The sequence below is a fragment of the Trichosurus vulpecula genome, chromosome 4 (genome assembly GCF_011100635.1).
Source record: "Trichosurus vulpecula isolate mTriVul1 chromosome 4, mTriVul1.pri, whole genome shotgun sequence".
Taxonomy (NCBI): domain Eukaryota; kingdom Metazoa; phylum Chordata; class Mammalia; order Diprotodontia; family Phalangeridae; genus Trichosurus; species Trichosurus vulpecula.
This window is the reverse complement of record NC_050576.1, coordinates 342,550,901-342,573,533: the sequence shown is the minus strand read 5'-3', so window position 1 is coordinate 342,573,533 and position 22,633 is coordinate 342,550,901. Positions and strand designations below refer to the sequence as shown.

General features: G+C 39.6%; 1 pseudogene; it reads left to right on the top strand.

The window, feature by feature from the left end:
- Positions 1-288: 288 nt before the first annotated feature.
- LOC118847216 lies at positions 289-16,208 on the top strand (annotated as a pseudogene).
- The last annotated feature ends 6,425 nt before the right edge of the window (positions 16,209-22,633 follow it).

Genomic DNA, 22,633 nt, shown 5'->3' with positions numbered 1-22,633 from the left:
GGTCACAAAGCTAGTAAGTATCTGAGTCTAGATTTGAATTCAAATCTCTGTCACTCCAGGCCCACTCCTCTATCCCTTGTGGCTACCTCCCTGACCTAGGAACACGACCTTATCTTGTTTTGCTTCACTCTAGTTGACTTCTGAGTTCTTTTCCACCTCAGATATTAAATGGCTCTGTGATTCTGCAGAGCTGAGGAAGGCTCCATAAAAGAGGCTGATCTTGAACGAAGCCTAACCTTGAAGGTTGGGTAGAAAGAGATGATAAAGGACAATTAAGGGAGCGTGAGCATGGTGTGTTCATGGAACAAGGAAGCCGATGGATTTGTGTAAGAAGCCAGTGATTCACCAACTATAACCAGAACTATGGAAAGATTATGCAAAAGGGTACTGAAGAGACCTCTCTACTTTCTTATCCTACCCGGAACAACTGGACAGGTGGAAAGATCTGCCATCACCAGGGGTTCCCTGAGACCTCTCCTTCCCCCTTGCCTAGACTATTTAACTGCTCACAGATGTACGTCAAGAACTTCATTCTTTCTACTGAGATGAAAGACCACTGGAACTTCCTACCTGTCCTTCCACTGCCTCCTAACATTCAAGGCCTTATTATCTGCCCTGACCCTACACCCTTCAGGCCCATGACTCTGTCATATTAACTACTTAAGTAAACTAAGGACCTCTGGGCCTTCCCATCACCCTGCACTGCAACCTTAGAATTGCTGGCCTTTCCATTCACCTTGTAGCTGAATTTTACTTTATATCCTACCTGTCCCAATTAGAGAGTGAGCTCCTTGAGAGCAGGGGCTGTCTAGCTTTTTCTACTTATATCTCTAGCCCTTAGCTGGTATCTGACACATAGCAAGCACTTAGGCAGTGTTTTTTCTTTCATGCAAGCATGCAAGAATTCTGTCCTCCAGGAGCCCATGTCTGCTCTTGCTATGATATAATAATGTCAGAAACATATGTGTTTAAAATATCTTTGCAAACTAAAATAAACCTGCTTCCCCTTTTCTATATTTTCCTATTTTGAAGTTCGCCAAGCCCCTAAGGGGGAAAAAATGTCTTGTGACCCTCAGCTGTTCTTAGTTCAGGAAGAGGATGGATGCTTCAAACAAGGAAAAAAAACCCCACAAAGGCACAAATAATAATGCTGCCCTTCCATTGTACTGCCTCTCAGTCCAAGTTCTTAGAACATTTTGAAAATAATAATTACCCCCACATAAAACATCTGCAAGGTTAATATCACCATATCATTACCTTCCTTTGTTGCCAATGGCAAAGTTTAAGCTCTAAGCAGCTCTGTAATTTGCCCCCCAAACAAGCAAGGCCCTGGGACCAAGGGATTAGAACTCGCAGGATTATAGATTTTGAACTGGAGGGGTCGTTGGACGCCATTGCATCCGCTGCCCCTCTCCCCATTTTGCAGACGAAGAAACTAAGGCACAGGGAGGTTTACGGAATTGCTCAGCACACATAACTAATAAGAATCTTGAACACAGATCCTTCTTATTTCAGGTTCAGCAGTCCATGCCGTACACCACCACCACTTACAACTTCTACTCCACCAACTGTTAGAAAGCAAAGGATTGAGAGAGAAGGAGGCCGTTAGGAAGCAGGTGATCTAGGTCTAACACACAGTGCTTGTAAAGGTTTGCCAGGTGAACAAAGGAATGAAGGAATGGTTTCTCTTCCCAGTTCCATTTCATAACCAAGGGTCAGTTTATTCCATGAGCCATTTTTAAAACTGTTAAATGTCTGTAATGATTTTGGCAAGCTGTCTAATTTACAGGAAAATGGGCACAGAAAGGTAAGAATAATAGTTAACATTTATATAAAGCTTGAAAATTTGCAAAGTGTTATGCCTCTCTTGTCTCATTTGATCCTTAAAACAGTGAAGGAGTGTGCTAGAACACACATGTATAACTCAAAATGCGGCACGAATTTTGGCAACATCTTGCCATAATCAAAATGGCCCACATTTGCTTGAGTTGGAAACACAATTTATCTATTTTCTTGTTGCTTCCATCTGTAATTTTAAATCAGCTCACACCCTCTAATTTCTAGGAGTAATGATAGGGGACATAAAGCCCCAACCACTTCATTCAAGCCCTTCCTTTTCATCCAGAGTTTCCAACGTAGGCTCATTTACAAAACTCTCTGGAAACTACGCAGCAGCCTCACAGGTGGCAACATACCCTGGGGTAGACGGACTCCAAACAGTAGGAGAAATTTCCCCCTAGCAATTACAGTGTTAAAACATGAAACGAGGAATTTTTTTTTAATAGAGATTTCTGCAGAACTGACCAGTTAATCAAGGCCATTCAAATTCCTTGATACCTTGGCTAATTCAGCTTGCCCCCTTTTTTGACCTAAAATAAGCCACCTAAATCCAAAACATGAGATTTTGAACTGGGCCAATGAGGCCACAATTTGTCACTCAGTTCATTTAGTTCCCGTGTCAGGCCATAAGTCACCCTAATGTAGTGCAAAGCCACGGATGTGACATTTAAGGGTTCCTGGGTAGCCAATTTTAATGAGGAATAAATAATCTCTCCTGTTCAGCTAATACCTGTTGGTGTAGGGAGGCAATCCAAATGTCACTGGCCCACGTCTTCCCTGGAAGAAAGAATAATGGGCAACATCTGCTTTAAATATGTCTCTGAAAGAAAAGCCCAAAGGTCTCCTACCATCACAACATGACGTGAATGCTGCTGCAGTTCACAGGAGATTTGTGCCTCTCAAATGTATACAACAGAAAGAGAAAGTGGAGCAAGTTTCTTATTAAAAGACCATAGTCACCATATGCACTCATATGCATCTATGGGCACGTCTATGCACACCATGTCTCGAGTTAGGCACAATTGTACCCAAAGGTAGGAAAGAGCACACAGCAAATTTGTTTACAGCCTCCACTTTATTAATAGTGGCAATAAGAGGAGGTTTTACGGATATGTTTTGTTCGCTTCAGCTCTAGCTTTGTCTGCAGAGCCGGTGGGAACCCCCACAGGACGCTTGTAAATGGACAAATTTACAATCTGGCCTGTGTAAAGTGCCCACAGCAGCATCTCCATCCAAGCTGCCTTTGTGTCCCTTGTCCCACCTGTGATGCCAGAGGGCACGGGGTCAGAACTGAATACTTCCTCTGGCTTTCTCCAAATGGGGATCAGCCCTTCTCCATTTGTCTAAAGGCTACAGACTTGTTTTGGTTTCTGTGCTCCTGGTTTTGCTGAGTTGTCTGGGAATTCCCCTTCCCCCTTCTCTTCCCCTTCCCCCTTCCCTTCCCCCCTCCCCCACTTTCTAAAGCATATGCCTAGCCTCCTCCAGGTTCAGGACCAGAAAAATAAACTCAGTGAGAAAGGAAAGGGACTTAACATGATTCTCTCTTGGGCCCTGACATCTGATTTTCCTGTTGTGTTTTTAATTTGGCTATTTTACTGTACAAAGTTTCAGTGGACCATTTTTAAAAATAAATAAATGAAAAGAGAACTTTCTCTTACATAGTAAGTCATCTAGTGCAATCTCTGGCTTTTTCTAGGAAAGAAATCCTGTAAATACATACATGATGAGAAGCCACATCTTTCTTATAAGCGGTCAAATGAATAGAAGCAATTGTAGCTAACCCAGGCTACCTGTGTTTATAAAGATTACCCATGAAAATAGCTACACCCACCCCCCACCCACAAGGTAATCCCTCTTCTTTATAATGAGGATCATTGTTTGGGGAGGTTTTTTGTGAGTCCCTTAAATTCAGGAAAATGCTCTTATTCCCAAAGCACTAAAACTATCAGTGAAATCTAACTTCCATCTAGTGTGATGTGGCATAGGGACATAAAGAGCTTCCCATGTGCCCTGAGATTCCCAAACTTAGGGGCCTGAGAGAAGAAGGAATCCTATGCTAATAAATTTTAATATGTAGCCTTAAATCTCTCATCAGGCAGAATACTGAAGGGTAAGGACTGCAAGTCGTTATCATGGAACATTTATTCAATGAACTACATGAAATGAAGAGATGGCCAAAAAATAGAAATTAGAAATTTGCTTGGAGTCATCCACTTGTCATTGATCCATTTGGGAACCCTTTGTTTGGGGTCAGGCCTGCAAACAAAACAAACTGATATTCCTAAAACAGAAATCTGACTCTGAGATCCTCTACTCAAAAATCTTCAATGGCTCCCTATTGCCTCTAGGAAAAATGTACAGACTCCTGTGCCTGGCATTTAAAGCTCTCTGCAATTTATTTTTCACCTACCCTTCTAGTCTTACTTCACAACATTGCTCTTCATTCATCTTCTGTTCTATTAAATATTCCATCTCCCACCTCCATGCCTTTGAAAAGGCAGTTTTCTATATCTGGAATGTATTCCTTCCAGAGTAGAATCTTCCTAATAGAATCTCTAGCTTCCTCCAAAGCTCAGTCCATGTGCCATCTCTTCCAGGAGGCCATTCTTGAGTCTCCAGGGTATCATTGCCCTCTTGAAATTATTCTGCATTCCCTTAGTTATATATGTGTTATGTTGCCTCAGAAGAATGTAACTCTTCAGTGACAAAGATTGTTTTATCTTTGTCTTTGCTCCTTCAGCAAACATTGTAAGATAGCTTGGGATACCAAGTTTTCTTCTCACCCATGTCCTCTAAGGAAGGCCTTCCAACACCCATTAGAAAGGTCATGTGAGGGCAAATTCTAAGTTCATTCTGAATCTTAGAAAGTGACATTTAAACAAAGAACTTTCTCTTTCAGGGCCATCAATTGAGTTCCTTTCCCAAGACCTACATTTCGAGAATAAATAGACCAATGTTGAGGGGAAGAGGGGACATAGGAGGAGGAATACTAATTGCCATTTTAATGTGAATACTCTGCTTTTTATGATTTCATCATATGACCTTTTGTTTTCTTTGAACAAAATATCAACCAGTGTTATACACTGAAATCTATTCAATGCTATACACTGAAATCCATTGGAATGGTTTGGGTTTTCTCTTGATCCATCAGACAGTTCACTTCTATCATATTGGTTTATTCTTTTCAAAAAAAATTCTTTATTTTTAACACAAGATAATGTATGCTATTTCTAGCAACATTACAAATTTGTCCTTCATTTTCATTTATTTTCTGTACTTATTTACTTAGAGGATTAAAAAAAAATGACTCCTGCCCTCTTTTTAAACAGACTCATTGCCTGTACCCCAACAGACAAATGATTAAAAGCCTCCCCTTTGCAAGGGTAATGAGATACTGTCATAGAGATGAGAGACATCAGTACAAAATCATAACAGCAGGCTCATCTGGTAGTCCCTGGCAAACAGAATTGAGTCCCAGGCCTGATCTCTCAGTGTGCAGAATGCAGACCCCTGCTTCGTAGATAGGTCTTTCACAGGCCAAAGTCGTACAGTTAGCTGTACAGAGACTAGTGCGTAGGTATGTTCATTGAAGTTTCCTGCTTACTTGAAGTCACAAGACTCATCTGAAGCTTGTGTGTGGTTTTTGCTCCCAAAAGCATTCCGCTTCCTGGCTGTACCCCATACACACTGGTCTCATCCCAACCAAGGTGGCCACACACAGATAATTATACCTTTAACCTTTTCCTCACCCACAAATGCACTGCTTCTCTTTTCACAAACACTGAAATTCCCTCATTTGATAAAAATCTGTTGTCACTCTTCTTCATTCTCTGCCTTATAATCCCAAACCCTATTCTTCATCCTCACCATAATCTCCAATCCCCCAAACTCAGTCCTTTTAGGCATCTAGGTGGCTCAGTGGATAGTATGCTGGACCTGGAGTTAGGAAGACTTGAGTTCAAATACAGATTCAGACACTTACTAACTGTGTGACCCTGGTGTAGGGGCAGCCATGCTGGCATACCCAGGATGGCTGCTAGCACGGGTTATTGGATCTGCTTTTCTAAAGGAAAGCAACTTTAAAGGTGTCAGCAATCTTACTTTAATTGAACATATTATATCATTCACTTAGTTCATGGGAAAAGTCAGCACCCTGAACTTCAGAGAAAATACAAACAGAAATTACAAATAGAGAAATAGAGACCAACAGACAGGGCTTCTAACTGTCTGAGAAATTAGCACAGAGCAACAGACATATCCAACTATATATATATATATATATATATATATATATATATATATATATATATGTATATGTATATACATATACACATATATAAAAATATATATGTATATACATATACACATATATATAAATATATATGTATATACATATACACATATATATATATAAATATGTATGTATATGTATATATGTGTGTATACATATGTGTGTGTGTATATACACACACATAGTTATCAGAGAGAGAAGGACCAATATCTGTGTTTTCAAAGCTGGGGGGCTCCTTAACAGCTACCCAGAGTCTTGTCTGGCAAATCACAGGAACACTCTTCCCATGAGTGAGCCCCAAAGCAAAATGCTAACCTCAGAGTATATATACACTTCTTCAGAGCCAGAGTACCCAGTACCTAATTAGAAATTAGCAAAAGGCCATGAGCCTTCCTTCAAAACAAGCCTCCCCTAATCAAGCTACCCTTAATGGGCTCCATGTGAGGCCTATTGATGGGCAGGAAAGATCTTCAATCACATTAACTCTACACCTGGGCAAGTCACATGACCTCTATTTGCCTCAGTTTCTTCAAGTATAAAATGGGGATAATAATAGCACCTGCCTCCCAGAGTTGTGAGGATCAAATGAGATTTTCATAAAGCACTAAGCGCAGTGCTTGGCACATGGTAGGCACTTAATAAATGCTTGTTTTCTTCCTTTCCTTACCCCTAGGAGAAAGGAAAAGGAGGGAAGAGGCCAAAATAATAGAAAAGAATGGCAAAGTTTACAAGTATCTTTGACTACTTCATTATTTTACCAAGGGCTGCCTGTCCTTGAAAACCTGTTTGGAAGTCCTAAAAGCAGTTCTGAAATAGAAAATGGTCACCAGTATGACTGGCATGGACCTAAGAGTACATGTGTCATGTTTAGTAGTCACCTGCTTATACAGAGACCAGAATCAACTGACACTGTGTTTGTAACAACATAGGAAATTACTTTGCTGATGACCACATAGACTGTGGGCTCCAACATTCCAGTCCAGAGGAGAATCAGTCCAGGAGGGATATCCAGGAAAGGGAGGTCCAAGGTATTACTTTACTTTCAAGAGACTGAAAGGGAAAATTAAAGGATTATCAAATTTTGAGTTGGAAGAAACCATCCAGATTATCTCATCCAGTCTCTTGATTTTATAAAGAAGGACCATGAGCATTAAAGAAGTTAAGTCACTTGCCCAAGCTCACACAAATAGAAAGTGGTAGATTCAGAATTGGTGGTAGCTAGGTGACACAGTGGGCTCAAAATCAGGACGACTCATGAGTTCAAATCCAGCCTGATAAACTTACTAGCTGTGTGACAATGGACATGCCACTTAACCCTGTTTGCTTCAGGTTTCTCTTTTGTAAAATGAGCTGGAGGAGGAAATGGCAAACCACTCCAGCATCTGTGCCAAGAAAACCCCAAATGGGGGCACGAAGAGTAAGACATGATTTAAATGACTGAACAACAGTAAGATTCAGACTTAAAATTCAGGCTACCTGGCTCCATAGCCACTATTCTGTCTTTCCTTTAATTCTTTGGAATTGAACTGAATGTTAGTCATTTATACCCCGACAAGAGAGTTCTGTCCTTTTACAGTGTCTTCAACCTCATTCTTCTCTTTCAGTTCAGGATCTGCTCTCCTAGAATTAGAACGAAGTAAAATGCAAGATACAGGGTTTATAGCTCCAATCTTTCTCTTCCTTTCATCCCTAATTCAGAGCTCACCTCAACACATGCTTCTACATGAGGTCTTTTCTGAGCCTCCCACACCTCGGCTCCCCCAATTACTTATATTTATTTTGTAAATATCTTCATATATTTCTATCTGTACATGCCCCCTCTCTTCCCTCTAGAATATAAGATTCTTGACAGCAGAGGCTATTTCACTTTTTTGTAAATACCCTGAGCATCTAAGAGAATGTCATTCACATGGTAGGCATTTAATAAATATTGGTTGAATGAGCTAATAATCTTGGCTCCCTCTCCCGGACCAATCTAAGTGCACCGGATCAATGACTTAGTATTGTTTTCATCAATGGTATTTTAAAAATTAATCATGCTTAATTAAGACAAAATTTAATCCAATACTGTTTTTAATAAGGAAAATTAGGGAAAGGGAAAGCAGATAGATACATAGATAGATAATATAGAGATAACTGAATTAGTTCTTACCAGACTTTTCTTGTAGTAGTAAGAGAGGGATTGAGTTCATAAAAGGTATGCTTTTGGAATAGAGCTCTGCTGGTTTTGGAGTTAAGATCTAAGTTTAAATCCTGCCTCAGATATTTACTAACTCTGTGACCCTGAGCAAGTCACTTAACCTCTGACAGTTCCTCTTCTTTCTTTCTGTTCTGGTGTGATGGTCAAATAAGATAACATATGCAGACTCTAAAGCACTATATAAATGCTAGCTTTTATAATTTTTCTTGCTGTTTTTGTGTTCACTCCAATCACCATTAGTTGATTTTCTAAGACATAGAATGATGAATGCCTGTCTTTAGAAGAAAAGAGATCAAGTATATTAACATATCTTTTCCCTTCCTCCTTCCATCTTTCTTCCCTTTCTTCTTCCTTTCCTTCTCAAAGTCTGACTTTCCTGAAAACAAGGGCATCTGTGATCAGAGACATACAGTTTGCAATAAATATTAAATAACAATTTTAAAAATTCAAATATATCAGGCTGATGACAAAGTCTAAGAAAAGAAGTATCCTATTCTATTAATTAGGAAGGAAAATATAGATATAGACATAGACACAGACATAGATATAGATAAGTCTTTAAAAAAGGCTTTTAATGTTTTTTTCTATCTCACTCATCACTAAAATGGTCAATTCCAGTCACATAACTGGAGCATACACTATCTATGGTGGACTGAGGTCACACCAGGATAGAGAAAGAGATGGTCAAAAAGTACTGGTACTTGAAGATGTTTTTTGAATCAAAAGGCATGGATAACATACATTAGGGAATAATTAAGGAATTACTTGAAGATTTTTACAGCTTCAACAGCTATTATTTTGGAAGACTCACAGACTAGGTGAACTGTATCACCAACATTATCCGGAAAGCTGCTATGAAACAAATCACCAAATTGTCAATCTGCAAACACTTAGCACACCACAAGGTGAAGAAAAATAACCAACACAACAGTGAAAGACTAGTTTATGGCCAACCAATAAAACAGCCTTAAAAAACACAATATCTGGCCATCTAAGTCCCAGAGAGCAGCAGCAATATCTTGACTCCAGTAAATCTCTCCATCAAATGACACAAAGAAGATGCAAGCGAAGGGTACTGGAGCAGGGAACAGTGAAGTAATACTTCAATGATGAATACAGTTGGTTACTTCAAAAAGTTCTCTAGACACTTTTGAGCTAGGCTTAAACTTCTGGTATGACTGAGTATAGAGTGAAGGAGTGGGAGGGGCTACTCCCTAGATATGGAACAGGACGATTCTTCCTGAAAGTCATATTGTTGGTGAATTGGTCCAAGGATCATTCTTCAAAATGCTCCAAGGAAGATAAATGCCCAGTGATCCATCCTAGCTAGCAAAAGGCTCAATTCTATCTTCCCTATTTCACATTTTCTTATACTAACTGCTATTGGCCATCATGCGTGTGCCAAATTTAGGGGTAGGGCAGGTTTCCCTATTCTCCACACCCAGAGAAATAAGCTGTTCTCCACTCCCCTCCCCCAAAAGGGCATGGGACAAGTATTTTTATTTACGCCCTGGACAATAAAATAGAAAGGATTCTTATCAATTTTATAGGTAATAGCAAATAAGACAAGCAGCTACTTCATTCAGAAGGGGACAGAGACAAACAGGAGAGTTTTACTAAACTAAATTATCTACTTTATATTCCTTAAAACATAAGTCTTTCATATTGTTCAAATACATATAGGTTCCCTTACAAAATTGTCACAGTTTTAGCATGCTGCTGATGCCCTTGTGTGAGCCCTAAGATCATAGAATCCTAGACCTTAATGCTGAAAGAGACCTCAAAGAAAATCTACTTGACTTTCTTCATTTTATAGCCACTCCAACCTGGCTGTTTGGTTTGTACTTGTTCTCGTCCAACTAAGATCCTGCCTCCTCTGACCCAGACGGAGACTGCACTGAGGTTTACTTAATCACTTGTCGCATCAGTCCTGTCTTAGGCAAGACTCACCCCATTTTGGAAACCCGGTTTCTTTGGAAACACGGCCTGCACTAGAGGTCACCAATATTCCCATGTCTGTGCCTAACTGCCTTGCCAATGGTTAGACTATTAGTGTACTGCTATAGAAGTCACTGCACACTTGCTCATCCTGGGTAATTCCTGGTCATGTTTTCCCTTATATTGGTCATAGAAGTTCCATACAATACGCAAGTGGCCATCCTCGTGTTCTTTTAGTTTCTTAAAAACAGCAACCTTGGGGGCCACAGTAATGAATACTTTGCATATAGTACATTCTTCAAATAAATACTTCCTACAGTTGATGATAGAATAAAACTAAGAGTCAGGAGATTGGAGTTACAGTCCTAGCTAGGTCACTCTGGCCTATCTTTGTATTCCATCACCTGTAAAATAAGCAAGGTTGGGCTTAATGAACTCTAAGATCCCTTCACACTCTGAATCTATCATGCCATCATATCATATCATATCATATCATACTCTGACATATGAAATGTAGCCAATCAGAAATGTCCACTGCCCAGAGGCCTAAGCTTAACTACCCCATTTTCATGTACAGTCACTAGCCTTCTGGCTTTGGGGAGTCAATGCCTTGACCCATGGTGGAACCAGGTAGTCATTGACAGAGAAACAAGGCAAGTGTGTGAACTCTAATTTTGGTGCTGGCATCTACTTTTTCCTTTTCCTGGAATAAGTCACTTTCTCTCAGTATACTCATCTGTCAAGTAAGGTTCACAAGATAAAGCATTATATCTGGACAGTGGATAAAGTGCAGAGCCTGGAGTCAGGAAGACTCACCTACCTGAGTTCAAATCCGGTCTCAGACACTTACTGGATGAGTGACCCGGGGCAAGTCACTAAACTCTGTTTGCCTCAGTTTCCTCCTCTGTAAAATGATCTGGAGATGAAAATGGCAAACCAATCCAGTATCTTTGCCAAGAAAACTCCAAATGGGCTCCCAAAGAACTGGATACAACTAAAAACAACTGAACAAAGTATTGTGTCAATGAGCTTAGAAAAGAAGTTTAGGTGGAAGTTTCCCAAGGGGCAGAAATCATTTTATTCTCTAAGGCAAATAGAGTATTTTGAAAAATAACTACAGTACATACTTCTATTGTGAAGCTCATTTTGAAAACAGCTGACATTTACATGGCATTTAAGACTTGCAAAGTACTTAATGTATGTCATATCATTTGATTCTCACAACAACCTTGAGAGAAAGTTGTTATGATTATGCCTATTTACAAATAAAAAAAAAGGAGATCGAGAGAAATTAAATGATTAGCTGGAGGCCACACAGTTACTAATTATTTGAAACAAGATTCGAACACTTTTCTTGATTCCAAGTCCAGTGTTTTATGAAAACCAGCTTCACAATATTTATTTGTCCATTAGAAAAAAAAGATTTCTAAGGTCTGGCCGTTTTAATATCCTGAGAAGCAATCTGTGACAATGTTACCTGAATAAGAGAGATTTATATTTTAAGGAACAGAAGGCAGGCAATGTAGTTTCAATCTCTTTGATTCGTCTTTGGGTGTCACATTGAATAATAACAATTAATAAAAATTCTAAGGTTTGCAAAATGATTTCCACGCAACAGCTCTAAGGAATACAGTGAATATAATTATTTCCAATTTATAGATGAAGAAACGGAGGCTTTGAGAACTTTAAGCGTGCATGTGGCCACATGACTCAGGATTTGAACCCTTTAGTCTCCTAATCTCATTTCTGTTATACCACAGCTGACTGCCTAAACCTGCTGAGATTTCTTATACAAAGGGATAAGATGAGTTAACGGCATATTCACTCAACTAGTCAAAGCTTTTACTTTTTTTTTTTTAATTCTGAGGAAACATTTTGGAAGAAAGAGAACCCAAACTCATAATACATACTGGCTTTTAGAGGGCTGGAAATGGACGGACTCAGCTGGAAACCTCTACTTTCACCCCATCTTTATGGTGATACAGTCTGCCAAGTGAGCTTCTTGTTTCTTTTGGGAGATGATTTATCTTTCTTTATAAATAATTTATTTTTTTTGCAACTGAATGTGCTTGCAGGAGGTTTTACAGCTTTCAGCATCAAAATGCCTTTCCCGACAAGCTGTGCTATAATGCAAGGTGGGGAGGGGGGTGGGGAGAAGAGTTGACCAGATGTGCATTTGCATCTGTATCTTTGGCACCTATCCGCAAAGGAAGATGTAATGTTCAGACGCTTCACTCTGAGCTCTTCATGACTGTCGCCTGAGGAGAAAAGCCTCCTCAGTTCTCCGTTAGATAGCCCCAGATAGTTTTATTTGTTCTTTGCTTAGAGAGCAGCTTTGGCCTGGTTGTTTGAAACTGTTTTATTCCTGCATGCCTTGAATATGATGATCCTTTCTTTCAGTCCCTTTCCTGAAATCCCGACTGCTGTGCCTCAGCTTAAGACAAATCAAATGACTTTTCTTCTCAGCCGGCCCTGAACTCCATTAAAGGATCCCAGCAGCCGTATGAACCACACAGTTAAGCAAACAAAGGAATTTTTCGTTTTCTCTGTCATTCAATAAAGTTCCATTTTCTGTTAGTCTGAAACCTTTGGCCCTATTTCCTAATGGAATTGCACACTCAAGGACAAAAGTTCACCCATAGGTAAAATCTGTACGTGTTTATGTTGAAGAGGGGCCCGCCCGCTCCCATTTCCTGATGTCTTTTCCAGCTCAAGGCCAGGACTCCCCCAAATCCAGAGTTCACTCCAGCTGTCCAGCTGAGTCAGCATGGGCCCCTACAAGGCAAAGAAGAGAGGACTGGGTTCACCACTCTCCCAGCATCCCCCTCTCCCTAATACCAGCCCTGATCCTTACACTTCCCCACAACCCCTCAGGCCACTAAGTCTTTTATTCTTATTGCAACAAACAACTTTAAACTCTTGGTCGCTTTTGGTTGGGGCTGAGGAGTGTAGGGCCATAGGGGTGTAACACTGACAATTCAACATCTCCTGGAGAGTTTTCTTTTTATATTTTCTAGTTTCCACAATTCTTATGACACAACCAGAAAGTTGTATTCAAATATGGACATGATACAGGAAAGAAAAACTGTGAAGGGATTATTACCTTGGCCATCGTCAGCTTTGTGAATTGTCAAGCACTCAATAAATGCATTTTTAGTAATATTCAGTCCCTTTCAAATAGGGAAGCTGAATGGTAAATAAGGTAGGGACCCTGTACTGATGGAAAGCATAGACAATAACAACATTTAAATAAGATATCTATTGATGCCCCCTCCCCCAGTGTACTCTCAACAATTGGGTGTCCTCCACTTCATTCATCAAAGTTCCTATAAAAGTCGACCTTCCCCTACACCCCTGCTGGTAAACAGGGGTGGGAACAAATGGATAGGGCACCCTATAGAGAAAGAGATCTCTCTAAGGGACAAAGACTTGCTATAATAATTACTTGCATGGTCATGGTGCTTAAGAGTTTATGAAATATTTTTGTATGTACTATCTGAATTATACTCACAAAGAACCTGTAAGGTTATCAGTACAAGTAACGTTAAGGCTCAAAGAGATCAAGGCTTGCCCAAAATTACACAGCTAGTATTTGGAAAAGATAGGACTAGAACCCAGATCTTTAGACCAGAGATCACAGATACAGAGCTAGAAGAGACCTCAGAGTTCATGCAGTTCAACTCTCTTATTCTACAGATGGGGAAACTGAGGCACAAAGAAATTAAAGTGACTTGCCAAGGATCAGACAGCTAGGAAATAGATAAGGCAGCTCCTTCTACAGCTCCCTCCCTAAGTAATCTAAATTCTGAATCGATCACTTGGTTCACACATCAATACACACACACACACACACACACACACACACACACACACACACAAACACATACACACACACACAATCCTCTCACTCAGAGACTCTAGAGGCTATGGGATTGTTGAGACAGGGTTTGAATGAGATGTTATCCCAAGACAAACTTGGACTGCTGTGGCACTTTAATACTCTGTAAATTTTCTCCATTTCAGACCCATGATTTCAGGACCTATGGGAGCCAATCCTGTGTTTCAGAGGTCAAGGCCTAGGTGCCAATCTCTGCAGCTTGGCACTGATTCATGCATTGGCATTGCATTGTAGGGGTCATCCAGGAAACACAACTCTTGGTGGTGCCTCATTGGAAGAAAAGCAGATTATACATAACTGTGGAGCTAATTTTTCCTATGTCCATGAAGTTTGAAAGTGAAATACACAGAGAAATCTTAAGCATTATAGATTTTCAAGCAGGAAGAGACCTTAGAGATGATCTAATCCAAACCCCCTTATTTCAGAGAACAGAAAACTAAAACCAAAAGAGGTCGAAAGAGGCCTTGGTGACACAGAATAGGTCACAGAGCCAGGATTTGGACCCAGATCCTCTAAGACCCAATTAGTACTTTTTAACAATACCACATTGCTTCCCCCAGTCAATTGGGCACCAGAGTGTTCAAATTCTAATTTCCACAGAACATCAGGAAATACACATCAGATCAGCATTTCATAAGCAATGTGATGTAGTGGGAGGAAAGTACTGTACTGGGAATTTGAGTTCTGACATTAATTGTATGAGTGACTTTAAGCAAGGCACTTTTAACTTTCTAGATCTCGGTTCTGTCACTGGTAAAAATGAGGGAATTGTGATAGTAAAACCAAAAAAAAAAAATAGAAAAAACAAAAAATTTGAAGTCAGAGGACCTGGGCTCAAAGCCTTTCCCATTTTCCCTAAAAGCTAGTGATTTCCCTCTGAGATTATTTCCAATTTATGCTATCTATATCTACGTCTATCTGTCTATCTATCTATCTACCTATCTCTATCTTGTTTTTGCATAGGTATTTGTGTGTTGTCTCCCCCAACACCATTAAATTGTAAGTCCCTTGAGGGTAAGGATTGTTTTTGCCTTTCTTTGTACCCTCAGCTCTTAGCACAGTGCCTGACACATTATAGGTACTTAATAAATGTTTGTTGATTTGTCACTTACTACCCAAGTGATCTTAGACAAGTCCCTTCACCATTCTGGGCTGAACTTTCCTTATTTGTAAAATGAAGGGCTTGTATCAATGACCTCTGAGAGCCTGTTGGGGCAGAGAAACTATGAGCTATGCTGTGCAGGGTTAACCAAGATGTACAGGTCACAGTAGAGAGTTCTGACAAAAGGTAATCCAGTGAAGAATGAAATGGCATGCCATTCCAGTATCTTTGCCAAGAAAACCCCATAGACAGTATTAAAATGCATGTATTGACATTATTATGAAGTACATCACCACAGTTATACATCAAAGTGGTACTTTAATGGAGAATGAGGTAGCTGTGACCCTGGATCCTCTCCTACCTGGGTTCTGATGTGGAGGACCTCGGGTTGGACCCACGGACTTGGCCAAGGTGGGTCTCCTGGCTGAGAAGGAGATGGTCACCATCATTCCCACTTTCAGCTTGGATAAGATCTACCTCATCAGAGGAGATCTGGGACCTTTTAATACTGGTTTACCTAAGGAAGTACATTTTTGGCTAGCAATGAACCTAAAACAGAGACAGATGTGTCTGGTAATTCCTCCTGAATGGATGGATGTTGAAAAATTGGAGGAGATATGAGATCAAGAGAGAAAGGAGGAAACATTCACCCCAATGCCTAGTCTTTACCACATGGAACTTACCAAATTGTTGTTAAATCATGCTTTAGATAACATCCCCCAGGCAGATGATATCCAAAGATATGTGGGAGCAAATAGCTAAGCTCCAGGTATCTACAGACAGTTTTGTCAAACAGCTAGAAGCACATGCCAAACTGCATAACCTAACCTTGATGGAGATCAACACTACCGGAGCATTCATAAAAGAAGCACTAAACCATATGTACAAACTCCATACAAACCTCCATCCTGCAGAGAGTACTCAGTCTCAGGACTTTTAGAGGAAAATGTAGTGAGAGACCCCTCTAAAGTTTTGTGAGACTGGGGATAGACAGTGAAAAGGAGGCTGGTTTGATACCTTGCCCACTTTTCAGGAATGAACTTCCTGTAGTGGGAAAGTCCTCAGAATGCCAAAAGCATGTGTAGATACCAAAGGGCAGTGTCACCCTTTCCTTTTTAGTAAGAGAAGCAATAGGTGTGAGACTGAATATCAATCATGAGGCCTCCCTCATTTTCAGAGGATGTCTTTGGGCCCGTGTCTATTCTGAGTATCTGTGTTGCAAAACACTTTCTTCTCCCTGGCAAATACCATCCACACCCCTTCCCTCCACCCCTTCCTACTGAGATGAATGGCAGTGCGGCCTTTAGATATCGTTGGTTCAAGGTTTTTGAATTTACCCTTTCCTTACCAGCAGGATGCTGTTTCTCTTTTTCAGGCATATTTTCCTAAGATACCAGTGGCACAATAATGAAGGTGTGATTTGCAATTTCATTATATCTACTTTGTTTCATTTTCTACTGGCCTAACACCATCTTAACAATTTTATTGTTAAATTAGACTTAGAAAGATGGCAGATTGGGACAGTTTATTGGATTGTTGCTGATGTTAGTGTGTCATGGTTTGCTTAGGCACTCTCTGATAAAACATGTAGATTGAACCAACCCCAGAAATGGTGGAATGGTTTGGGGTTTTTGCCCAGTATTACAGTAATAGTAAATAGTCACTTGGCTGTTGTGTCATGATCATTGAAAGAGCTAGACCAACCATTTCATTATTAGGTCATTTTAAAGGCTAAATTGAATTGCACAGAAGACAACACTTGGTCCATTGTTTGCCAATAAACTTGTAAAGTCTTAAAAAATCTATGTGAGGGGCCACTAGAGGTAAGCCATAGCAATGTCCCTTAATCTCTGTCCCTTAGACCATTATCCCTACAACCACCAACTCCAAGCTTAGACACCTTTCCTGGAAATTGGAGTGCTCCTCAAACAAACAACCCTGCTACCAGCCCTGCTCCCACACCCATCTGACAAAGGAGTAATCCTTGGAGATTGTAACCACAGCTACCGGAGATCAAGAAAAGTCTTACCACTGAAGTCTTTGTCACTGTCAAATAATTCAACATCAGAAAGAGAATATGATCTTATTAATGGAAATCATGTTTTTTTAAAAAAGAAATATTACCATCTGTTTTTTCCTGTCTCACCCTAAGGACTATTGTGCCTTTGCATCTGACTCACACATGAAACCTCCTATGTGTATCATCTTCCTCTTTTAAGATAAGAATTCCTTGTTATCAGAGATTGATGTTTTTAAAAATTTGTGTTCTCAGTGCTTAGCAAATTGTTTTGGACTTAATACTGAATAAAAGATTTTTCATTCATTCAGCCTGTCATTCATTTGGGATGATTCTTCAACTACTGAAAAATGCCAGTCCCCAAATGAGTGATTCGGGGGCTACATATAGATAGAACTCCCATCTCCCTTTTCTATCTCTCTTTCTTGTCTTCTTTCTCTTTCCTTCATATGTCCCTACTTCAGTGATGTTTTAGAAGACAAAGATAAGAGACTCTTAGGTATACAGATATGAAATGATGGACATGTAATTAACTATTTGACCTCTGGTCCCTTCCCCAGTTATGTGGGCAGCTCTGCTATTCTTCATTCTTCCTTCCCTCCTTATTTTGTCCTTTTGCTAGATTCCATGATACTCCCAAGTTCGATTTTTTTTCTCATTCTCTTTCCTCCTCCATATAAAGTGTCAGATCATTTTAATAAAATCTTAAGAAGGGGATCCAATGGAGGAAAATATGAAAATTCACCATACCACAATATATCAATAATTTATCTACAACAATGCGGCATTCTGTCTTCCAGTGACCAAATCGGAAACTACAGAAATAGGTATAAAAATACCATAAGGTACTTAATTGTGAAATAGTATACTTCCTGATGCCAGCTGGTGATCAACTGGTGAGTAGAAACAAGAGGCCCAGTAATCCTCGTAATTTGATCTGAGCATGTGTTACCATAGATGCACTTCTCACCATATGGCCCATTCTTTTTCGCAATGCTCCTTAAACCTCACCATTGCCCTGGGTCATCATGGGACCAAGGGTTAATTTCATGTTGTTAAAATGATTTCCTGTTATGCAAAGAGCTATGGTGCAGCAGTCATCAGTTTCCATCCCATTTATTTTTTTCCCTCCTTTGGATCTATGTTGTGTTGAAATATAAGCAACAATGTATTTGCCATATGTGGAAGGGTCTTCCTTCTAAGCATAGCCCAGCATATTTTTTTTTATCTTTCTTCATATTGATGGTCTTTGTTCTTTTTCTGAGCTATCATATTTTCCTCTTCTCTAATTATTGCCACCATCCTCTTTAGTTTACAAGTTTTCATGCCAGCACAATGTTCTATCCACTCTAACGTGGAGATCTTTTCCACTAATAATCTAACTTCTTTGACCATTTTGTAGATTATATTCTGTGCTGTATTTGAGCCAGTATAGAAAAAAATGCTCCCCTCCTAAGAAATCAACTGGAAATTTAGAAAAAAATACCATGAATGGAACTTAGAATCATAGATATACATCCGGAAGGAAAGGTCATTTAGTTCCATATTATCATTTTTATACATTAGTAAATGATGCACAGAGAGATGGGGACATGCCCAGGATCACATAGCTAGTAGGATTTTAAGGCAGGTTTTAAATCTTAGTCACCCTGATTCCAAGTCCATCATTCTATCAAGTATGCCATGCTGTTTCTCTCATGTCAATCAGCATCAGTAACCTAGAAAACTCATTTATGTAGGATGTCTGATTTGCCAACCTATGTTGCTAGGGCAGCAACTGAAATCAGGAAGAAACTGGACCTCAATCTGACTTCTGCCCCTTAGAATTTGACATGTTCTCTGTGAACATGTCCAAGTGTCTTAATCTGAATCTCTGTCTCCTCATCTGTAAAACTGAGATCTCTAAGCTAGGTAACTTTAGAAAGTTCTTGTAAGGCTCAAATGAGATCCCCAAATCCAGATTTAAAGCTGGAAGACATCTTTGAGAACATCAAGAATAACCTCCTCATTGTACAGACAAAGAAACAGAAGACCTAAGGTGTAAGGTGACTTGCAAGGTCACATAGGAAATAAGTAGGAGACAAGATTTAAATCCAAGTCCTCTCACTTCAAGTCCAACACATTACTTCCTACTGTACCTTTCAAAAGATTTTTTCGGTAGTTAATTATCCATCCATCACGTCCTGTCACCAAATCTCAGTCTTCCAAAACATCACTGAATTAGGCACATACTAAAGGAAGAGAAAGAAGAAGGAAGGAGTAGAGAGAAAGGGCTGACAGAAGCTTTATCTTAGTCACTGGATGAGCCATTTTGAAACTGGCATTTTTCAGTGGTCAAAATCATCCTTGATGAATAAATGAATATGTCATTTCATATGAGAGAAGGAATAGAATGCAGGAGGGGGGAAAGAACTGAGCCATTGGAGTATCACGGAACATAGCATTGGGGGAGGGTAAAAGGAAAGAAAGAATAGAAGACACTATTCCACATAAATGTCAGTTATTATTATTAAATACATAGCTATCTATGAACCTACCTTAGTGACATTCAGCAAATTATCAGGAATTTTGTTAAGGAGTCCTTTGGGCTAATAGGGAACAGCCCTAGAAGATACACTGCAACCCAGTGCACACCCAAACCATGGCCCAACTGATACCTATCCTAAGTGGTCAGGGCAGAATAAATCCCAGTAAATAATAAAAAGCAATAATAATCCCCACCCTACACCCAATAAAGTGGGACATGACCTTCTAAGGCTGTGTATTATTCCAGGACAAGTTCTGATAGGCTAAGAGGGCTTCAAGTTCAGACCCAGCATCAGACTCGAGTCCTTTTTGCTAGTTAAGTTTGGAGAAGCTTGTCCCTAGAATCCATGCCACCAGATAGTGATTTGTTTGGCCACAGCAACTCATGAAATCTTCTACTAAGGAAAAAAAGTCTTGTGAAATATGCCAGTGTGAGAAGTCTGTAGGGATGAATTCACAGTCTTTTAAGCATGGAGGGAACATTAAGGACCCTTCACAAACTGTACTACTATAAACAATTTCTGAAACACATGGAGAACTATTCTGGTCCCTGAAACTAAAGGTAAAAGTTAAGTCTTATAGGAAGCTAAGAACACTTCCGAAAAATCTGCCCATTTCATCTCACTATGTATGTCACTCATTTATCACTGTTAATAAGGAAAAGCTGCTATGAAACTTTGGTTGTAATTGTGTAGTGGTGCCTTTACTAAATATTGTACAATTGTTTTGGAGTTTTCAAAGAGTTCCTAAGGACATGATGGTACCTGGTTCATAGGAGTCATCAAATAAATGGCTAATGAATTATTGATTAGTATACTTGATTTCATTTATCTTCAAGGGAGGTAGAGCTGGTTTCTCCATTTGAGAAATGAGAAAATTGAGGCCCAAAAGGCCTCATCTAAGGTGACATATCTAGCTAAGGGTGGAGCCAGGCCTAGGCCTGAGATCTGTTGATCTAGTCCTATGCATTTTACCTTACGATGCCTTGCTCCATAATATTTGAGAATATCGGAATATTTTCTCCTTGGCCATGGTAGGGTACAGACCATGAACTATAACCACACTTAATAAAAAAAACTTTGTCATTCAGATAATAATTTTACTATTGCTTGAGAGCAAAGAAACAAGTGAAGAAAATTTTAGAAAAGGTGATGAATTTGCTATTCGGACCAGCAGCATGAAAGAGCACGGAAAGCAAGAAGTATGATATACAGTACTGGAGACAGAATGCATTTTCTGTTCTAACTTTAATCAGCTTCTTATTGTATGAGCATCAGTTTAACTGTGGGTTGGTTCTTCAAAGCAACTGTGTATATTCAAGTGTTGGGGTTTCACAAATTGTTTTTTTCTTTTGTTAGTTTTCTTCCTCTTTTTCTTTTAAGAGCCACTGGCAAAATGACATACATGTGGTGAACACATGGCTATCTATGAAATGATTTCCTTCCAAAAAGGACCCTGGGGAAAGGTCTGAGAACTGGCTATTTGAGGGGTTTGGGGATGTTTATGTCAAAGAGCGTAGGTTGGAAAATGAGATAATCCCACAATCACTCTAAATGAATCAGACCAGTCAGTCACCACATTCATTGTAAGGAATTAGCAGTGCAAAGTATGCAGAGACTGACCCATGGATTCTCATTGGGGAGGAACCAAATGCTAAATATATGTTGTTGGATTTTGTTTTTGTCTCTGTATCAGCATGTTGTGAAATCTGTTTCCGGGGAAAGAGCATTGCTTGTGCTAGATTTCCCCTCCTTGTAAAACCATAGCCTTACAGGTGAAGCTGCGTTACTAATTAAGCAGCACCTCCCCTTTTTGAAATCTTTCAATACGACCCAAATTGCCTGGGCTCCAGACTTCTGGAGTACTTGCCTAATGCATCCTGAAATTGATAGAGATAATTCTGTAGTTAAATTCTTGCTGAAGAAATGGGGGCAATGGACTGCATTCCTCCCCAGCAGACGGCCATAAATAAAGACATGAGTCTATTGTCTGTTAAATGGGTCCTAGATGATAGCAATCCTGCTGTAACAAAACAAAACGAAATGGAATTCCTTCACTTATTGACCACCCTAGATTGGTTCCAACCATAAAGTGGAAATACCTGTCCTCCACTGATGATATCCCTACTGTCTCTGGGCTTAATTGGACTCTCATTGTTGGGTCATAGGGATGAATTATAAAGATGAGCCATCTGGCCATTACTTTCAGTGACTTTACACGAGGAATGTAATGCCAACTTTGTGTAATGGTAAAAGTAAAGCCAACAATATTTGATGTATCAATGTGTTCCTCCTTCAGTCCTTTACTCATAACATGATTTAATATCATATACCAAAGTTGTGCATATTTACAGATAGCAAATGGACTTTGGGATTTATCACTGTTGCCAACCCTGAATAAGCCATGAAGTCCCAGTGTTTGACACCGTCTTATGGATTTGTGAATCCTTGGCTCCTCCATATAGCTTTCTCTTTTCTTCACAAATAGACCTGCAAATTAGATTTCTTGCATCCTGAGCAGCCCTTGCAATATATTAATTCCTTATATTTGTATAGTCCCCTAGGTGGTTCTAAGTGTTTTCATACATTAAAACTTTGATAGCTTAAAATTGCACAAAGACTTTTGGGACATCTTGTAAAAATACCATTGAGAATAATGCCACTTAAAAGCTGGAAGAGGTTTTAAAGATAATCTAGTGCAATCCTAACCACTCAGAATTGTGAGGAAAGCATTTGACAAACATTAAGGACTTAATATTTCATTTGAGTTGTGCCTTCATGGAAGTGGCTATTTCTTCCACCAGTGTAGATCCTTGCCTTCTC